The sequence below is a fragment of the Thalassophryne amazonica genome, chromosome 3, assembly GCF_902500255.1.
Source record: "Thalassophryne amazonica chromosome 3, fThaAma1.1, whole genome shotgun sequence".
NCBI lineage: Eukaryota > Metazoa > Chordata > Actinopteri > Batrachoidiformes > Batrachoididae > Thalassophryne > Thalassophryne amazonica.
The window spans coordinates 66,833,213-66,841,298 of NC_047105.1; positions in this window are offsets into that span (position 1 = coordinate 66,833,213).

Here is an 8,086-nt window from a genome sequence, read left to right on the forward strand (position 1 = left end):
AGGTACATGCTGGCATGTGGATGCTGCCCATATACAAGTAGCTGACCCAAATAAAATGATTGCGACAGTCTTGTGTGGTCTGATAGCACCTTTAGGTCACTTCAGTTAATCAACCGCACCCACAAAAGATGCCACTTGACAGGACGAGTGCCACTTTAGTTCTTTTACATGATCCTTGATAACTAATCTGAAAAGAAATACAAAACATACATTTCAAAATCTTAGCTCAGATTAACATAGTTCAGACATGTGCCACATGCGTTAAAAAAATTTGGGTTTTGGACACTTTTGGTCCTTTTCGGTTTCGGACACGGACAAATATCACCGGTCAACACAGTCCAGTTTTAGACTCAAACAGAAAAACATCATGAATCAAACCCTTTAGACTGCTTCCAGCCTGTCAGAGGTCTATGAGGCCGTTATATTAACGATCATTGAAGCTGAACCACTGTTTTGTGACTAAACCTCACAAAATACCACATTTGTGATAAAACGATGTCAATCATTAAAGCAAGTTACTTTTGTATAAAAGAATTGAATATGTACTTTACCTGCATTTCTCACTAAGCAGGAGGAGGAGCAGGAGGAACAATATAAACTAACACATGCACTGTGGATGCAAGTAATGTGTGTGACCCTTGAAAAAACAAAAAAGAAAAGAAAAAAGGACAGTTATTTTTCTTGATGCCAGACCTGCAGCACCCAGTGGAGGGTCTGGAGGACCTCCTCCAGAAAACTTTGAAACATTAATGCAATTTGATGCGATCTGCTGCATTTAATAAACTAAATGAGAGCTATTTGTCAGTGCCATTATTTTACCATATTGGCAAAATGACAGAACTATAATACAAAGTCTGTCACATGGACTAGAATATGTGTTATTACTATTTGATAAGACCACATATTTGGACTGTTACTGTTCTCTCTCTACATTTATCTAAACAGTCGACTTCAGAAATTTGTGCCTTAATAACATCTGATAGCATGTGAAAATGAACAAAAAATAGGATTTGATACAAATAAAGCTGTACCTACTGTTCATTAAGTCACCAATATAACTTTTAGTTCTCAGGAACACTGATTAGGGTTTAAATTAAATTCTTATTCACTTCTAAAAACGGGTAATGCAATAACACTGATTTTTCCGTCCAGTGCTGACATCAGCATTTCTGGGATACTCACAATTTACGTGCCATATTAAACGACGGGCAAACATTTTTCACATCAATATTTGACTTTTAGAGCATGTTAAATATTTATTATTTTCCGCCACATGAATATTTCACACCCATAGAAGAAACCATAAAATACTGATTCAGCAGGCTAACATACCACATTTGCATGGAGACAGTTTGAAGTAACTTCATCCCAACTGTAACGGAGGCCAGCAGGTGTCACTGTGCATATGTAGTTAGTAAACCGCACTCCCAACAGCTCAAAAGGATTCTCTAGTCACAAGGCCAGAGCCCTGGGTTTTAGCCTTCTGGTTATAGTCTGACTTCCATGCCGAGGATTTTGAGTTTGCATCCTGAGGGGAGTGAATAACACCACAACGCAGAGTGCAGCCACTACACAAAGACAGTTAAAAACATGATATGCGTCAAAAACTTACCGGGAGTGTTAGCTTTTCCATATAAACAATGATTTTAGTACATTTACTCAAACCAGCCACATTTGAATTTATTCCTGATGAACTTTCAATCCTCTCCCTGCAGCAGAACGACATTTCCATCCATTTCTTTGTCCTTTCGCCATGATGCAGAGTTCATGGTAAATCTTTAACGGTGTCTCTCATTTCCTGCTGTGTGGTTGATCGGCGGCACATTACATTTATCCTTCAATCTCAGATTAGGGCATGAAAAGGTGAGACTTAATATCCACTGTGGCATCTCATCAGACGTTTCCAAACAATTTTACAAACATGAATATCATGAAATCAGACCATAGACTAAATCCGAAGCAGGCCAGGAAAACAAAAATAACCTGGAAATGTTCACCACAGAATTAAAAAAAAAAACAAACAAACAAAAAAACAAAACTGGATTTCTGGGACTTCCCGGAAACCTCACCGCACTGGGATGTGCTGATAGTGTGATTTTCCTTGCTGCCATAATAATAATAATAATAAAAAAAAAAAACTGTGCACAAAGCAACTCACCTTTGCAATTATGAAATGATGATCTGAAACTGGTCTTATGATTATGATTATCTCGTTCATGGCCCGCAAATAAGTATTTGCATGCCTGAGGGGAGATAGCTGTAGTTGTCCAGTTACTGAATATCAGGGACAGATATGTATGTCAGCAGCTCCAATAACACTGGCAATAAATATGGGTCTTGAAGGCCAGTCCACACAATCTTCATCATATACCTATCCTTTGTGGACTTTGCCACAGAGAAGGATTTTGCCATTAGGTTGCAAAATTTTGTAAAGTTCGGATGCTATAAACAATTGTTTTCTTTCCACCATTTTCCACTTGTGTGGTTTGATGATGCAAGTGCATACCCTCTATAGACCATCAGTTGGGACTGAACCAGCTGATATTAGTTTGCAGTGACAAGGGACAGGATTATTTTGAAATTACTGAGCATGTTTTCATGACCATAATTATAGATAACTGTTAGCAATCAGATAACTGTTCATTCTTTAAAAGATTTCCATTTACAATAACCCAGTGACTCCATTAATGCTCCAGACAAACAGTTGGTGACGGTAATGCACTGAACTCAACAGAAGATGATGATGATGATGATGACCCAGTGAGGTTCACTTCCGCCCGTCATTTATTTTGGTTGTTGACGGGACAAAGCGCTGCCCTCCCATGATTCATGCTGAGAAATGCATCCAGAGCAGGCAAACGACGGACTTCTTAAAAACACTGCATTTATTGGGGTCATTATTATGCTTTTTTTGGTCTTAATGGATCAAATGGGATTTATTTTTGTTGCAAGCAGAATGCTGAAGATACATCAAATGGCTGAACACTGGCGGGAATATATTTCAACTTTTAAAATTATTATTTTCTTGTTGATGGGACAAAGCGCTGGAGAAATGCAACTGGAGCAGAAAAACACTGAGGGACTTCTTTAAAAGTGCTGCGTTTCTTCAGTAATCTCCACAATAAGGAATTAAATTATTTCCCAGACATCATCTTCCAAACAGTCTTATCATCAGGCTGTGATGATGAATCCAACTGAAACAACGTAACAGGTCAGATTAAGATTTTAGAAAGGTTCTAGCTTTTGCTACCTGCTAACATTCTGAAAACATTCTAATTTAAGGCTTAATTCACCCAGGACGTCGTGAGAGAACAGAGAAGATTCAGAACAGGCCGGCATGAGGACTTTATGCGGACATTCCACTGTTTAAGGACATTTTGTAATGAAAGACGTGCGCGCAAATTCGCCAAGTCGTTTCCGTGACGACTCCGCGAATCTGTGTGCGCCGCGACAGGAAAAACACCTCCGTGTTGAAAACCATTTGTAAAATTCAGGCAGCTTTTGATGGCTTTCAACAAGTGAGTAACTGAGAAATTGTTTAACAGCTTGGGCATGTTCCAACTTGCCCGTTAAGGTTTCCAACGGAGGTTTTCCTGTCGCGACCCCCCCGCGGTCGGGTCCGGCCAGACATGCGACTCTGCCCGCACGTTCTTTCATTACAAAATGTCCGTTAACAATGGAATGTCCGAATAAACTCCTCATGCCAACTTCTTCTGAAAGTTCTCTGTTCTCTGACGACTTACTGGGTCAACAGAGCCTGAAATGTGGAAGTTTTCAACTTGAAACGGCGAGACGCTGCCGCCTCGAAGCGCAGATCGCCGTCAGGCGCCGTGGGCCGTCCTTAAAGCGACACTACCAGACCAAAATCTCTCATCAGCCATTAAAATTTTTACCGAAAACCAGCTGAATTTATCGAATCGTGTCCACTCAGTTGTGCCTTACAGGTTTTGAAAAAATTTTTATCAAACAAAGCAGCAGTCTCTGAGCCATTCCTAAACAATGAAAAAATCGACGAGAGGGTGGGCGACTCCTCACTCAAAGACTTCCCACAGGCGAAAGACGTAACCGACAGGCGTGAAAAAACTCTCGCATGCCCACGAGGGTTCAAGCATGTCTGATGTAATCACACGTGATTCAAATCCATATGGTTTTTGAAAAAAATAATAAAGTCCATTACTTTTATCACAGACCTCGTAAACTTGTGCATTTATTGATGATGTAATGACAGCCATCTCCCCAGTGCCTTTACCTGACATGCAGCCCCACATCATCAATGACTGTGGAAATTTACATGTTCTCTTCAGGCAGTCATCTTTATAAATCTCATTGGAACGGCACCAAACAAAAGTTCCAGCATTATCACCTTGCCCAACGCAAATTTGAGATTCATCACTGAATATGACTTTCATCCAGTCATCCACAGTCCACGATTGCTTTTCCTTAGCCCATTGTAACCTTGTTTTTTTCTGTTTAGGTGTTAATGATGGCTTTCGTTTAGCTTTTCTGTATGTAAATCCCATTTCCTTTAGGCGGTTTCTTACAGTTCGGTCACAGATGTTGACTCCAGTTTCCTCCCATTCGTTCCTCATTTGTTTTGTTGTGCATTTTTTGATTTTTGAGACATATTGCTTTAAGTTTTCTGTCTTGACGCTTTGACGTCTTCCTTGGTCTACCAGTATGTTTGCTTTAACAACTTTCCCATGTTGTTTGTATTTGGTCCAGAGTTTAGACACAGCTGACTGTGAACAACCAACATCTTTTGCAACACTGCGTGATGATTTACTCTCTTTTAAGAGTTTGATAATCCTCTCCTTTGTTTCAATTGACATCTCTCGTGTTGGAGCCATGATTCATGTCAGTCCACTTGGTGCAACAGCTCTCCAAGGTGTGATCACTCCTTTTTAGATGCAAACTAACGAGCAGATCTGATATGATGCAGGTGTTAGTTTTGGGGATGAAAATTTACAGGGTGATTCCATATTTTTTTCCTCTGCTTGGTCTAAAAAAGTAACCGTTACTGACTGCCACAATCTTTTTTTCTTGATTTCTTATAGTGTTTCTTAAAGCCAGAAAGCTGCCATTTGAAATTACTTTAGTTTTGTGTCATGTCTGTGATCTGCTTTTTTTCTACAAAATTAAACAACTGAATGAACATCCTCCGAGGCCGGTGATTCCATAATTTTTGCCAGGGGTTGTAGAACAATTCACAAATCAAGTATACAGGAAGTGTTGCCGGTGCACAGGACAGGAGGGTTACAGAAACAGACACTACACCCATCTCTGGATGGTGCCGCACCTCAAACAGAGAGAAAAAAAAAAAACAGAATCAAGCGGCAGAAAAACAACAAATACAGTATAATTTGTCAGCATTAAGCAACAACAAAAACAAAAGAAATACTAAGGTGATCACCAGCCACTAGTCCTAAGTTTCACTAAAAGACCCAGAAATAAAAGTTGAGGCCGTGGCGGAGGATTTAAGAGGATTTACTTTGTCATCTGATGGTTAATTTGATTTTGATCGCTTTGGGTGTAGAGAGTCGGTCTCAGACGTGCTGCTGTGGTCCAAAATAAATGACACATGCGCAGTGAAGGCAGAGCGGACCAATTTTTAGGGGGGACTGTTGGGTCTGTGACACCGGTTCAGAAACTAGATTTTTTTTTTTGTTCTAACCAGTTGAGGAATGTCAATTTTGGGGTGCAGCCCAAAACCAGAAATATTAAAATACCATTTCTCTTTGGAACAAATCAGTTGGGAAAAAATTCTGGTTCAAAGACCTGCTCGGAACTTTGTGATCTACCCGATGAGATAACTGTCTTGCTATACATCTGGAAATGTGAGTGGCAACTGCTTTTACACATGCACAAATGTAAAAGAACAAAATATATCAGATTAATGATATACATGCACTGAAAAAAATCTGAGTATTTGGGAGAAATACAGGTGTGATATTCAGATTTCTTATAATCACATAACGGCCATTACCGGATAAAGTACATCAGAATTTGCTGTTTACATGACGACATAATAATCAGAAAACAACCAATAATCAGACAGAAACCGGATTTTTATGTGAATGTAAATGGGGCTGCTAATAGATTTCAGCTCGTGCCGTGGCTTTCTATGCCTTTCCGTCCCTCCCTTTCTTTAGATGTTTAATACTTTTCCATGTCATTTCACTTTATTACAGATTACTTAATTTATGGACATCTATACTTTGATTTCTTTGTATGTGTGGATTACTTTGGTTGTTACTACATGTGGTGAAAACTTCATATCAATAGCACTTTTAGAAATATATTCACTGAGAAAAATGGTGATGTGTTCAATACTTTTTACCTGCTGCATATGAACAGACTTCCAGAATAAGGTCTAATAATGAGCAGATCCAAATTGCTCCTGATATTGATATGTTTAACTGAAAATAATTAATAAAATAAATGGTTTTATTGTTTAAAATGTTAATCAACCTTTATCTTCAGACAATCATCGTACTTGTATCCCTGTTTGTCATACAAAATAAATACATTTTTTTCAAAAAAAAAAAAAAAAGAGACCTCACCTGCTTTCACTGAATTCCATCCCTCAAAAACATAAAAATGACTTTTCAAAAACTTAATTACCATATTAACTCTGCAATAAGAACACCAAGTGGTCAGAACCTTTAAATCCACTCTTAGTTTTAAAGAAATAAATCAATGTACATTTACTGGACCATTTTTTGTTTATTATAACTTAAGTTGTACTCATGTCACATTTCAAAACTGCTGAGGCAATTACAATCCAAAGTGCTGCGCTTTACTAACACAATATGGTGGCATTTTAATTTTAGCTAGAACACTGACTGGCTGTGTACACTTAGCCATTCAAGATACACATATTTCTTTGCACAGCAGAAGAACATTCAACGTCTTTAGCATTTCTACAGAATATGGTAAATCTTTGATATCTCTCCTCAAAAACTGCATTTTCTGTTTCTTTGCATAAATATTTCTGTACAGAAGGTGACATTTTTGGTCACCCTGTGCAACATTCTTCAAATTTTCTTAATTGCTTAGTCATGCAGAACATTCTCTGTAAATATCTGAAAGATATTTTCTTAAGGAAACAGGTTTATATATGTACCAGTGTTTGGATTACTTAATGTAATATGTGATAGATCAGTTAAGGACTGCTGACTGGTGATTAAAAAAAATAAAAGAATAAATTTAAGAATGGAAAAAGTGTAACTATGTACAGTAGTGTTCAGGATAATAGTGCTATGTGACTAAAAAGATCAATCCAGGTTTTGAATCTATTTCTTATTGTTACATGGGAAACAAGGTACCAGTAGATTCAGCAGATTCACACAAATCCAATAAGACCAAGCATTCATGATATGCACACTCTTAAGGCTATGAAATTGGGCTATTAGTAAAAAAAAAGTGGAAAAGGGGGTGTTCACAATAATAGTAGTGTGGCATTCAGTCAGTGAGTTTGTCAATTTTGTGGAACAAACAGGTGTGAATCAGGTGTCCCCTATGTACGGATGAAGCCAACACCTGTTGAACATGCTTTTCTCTTTGAAAGCCTGAGTAAAATGGGACGTTCAAGACATTGTTCAGAAGAACAGCGTAGTTTGATTAAAAAGTTGATTGGAGAGGGGAAAACCTATACGCAGGTGCAAAAAATTATAGGCTGTTCATCTACAGTGATCTCCAATGCTTTAAAATGGACAAAAAACCAGAGATGCATGGAAGAAAACGGAAAACAACCATCAAAATGTATAGAAGAATAACCAGAATGGCAACGGCTCACCCATTGATCAGCTCCAGGATGATCAAAGACAGTCTGGAGTTACCTGTAAGTGCTGTGACAGTTAGAAGACGCCTGTGTGAAGCTAATTTATTTGCAAGAATCCCCCGCAAAGTCCCTCTGTTAAATAAAACACGTGCAGAAGAGGTTACAATTTGCCAAAGAACACATCAACTGGCCTAAAGAGAAATAGAGGAATATTTTGTGGACTGATGAGAGTAAAATTGTTCTTTTTTCAGTTTGAATATGTCAAAATACTTGAAGAGGTCATGTTGCCTTATATGCTGAAAAGGA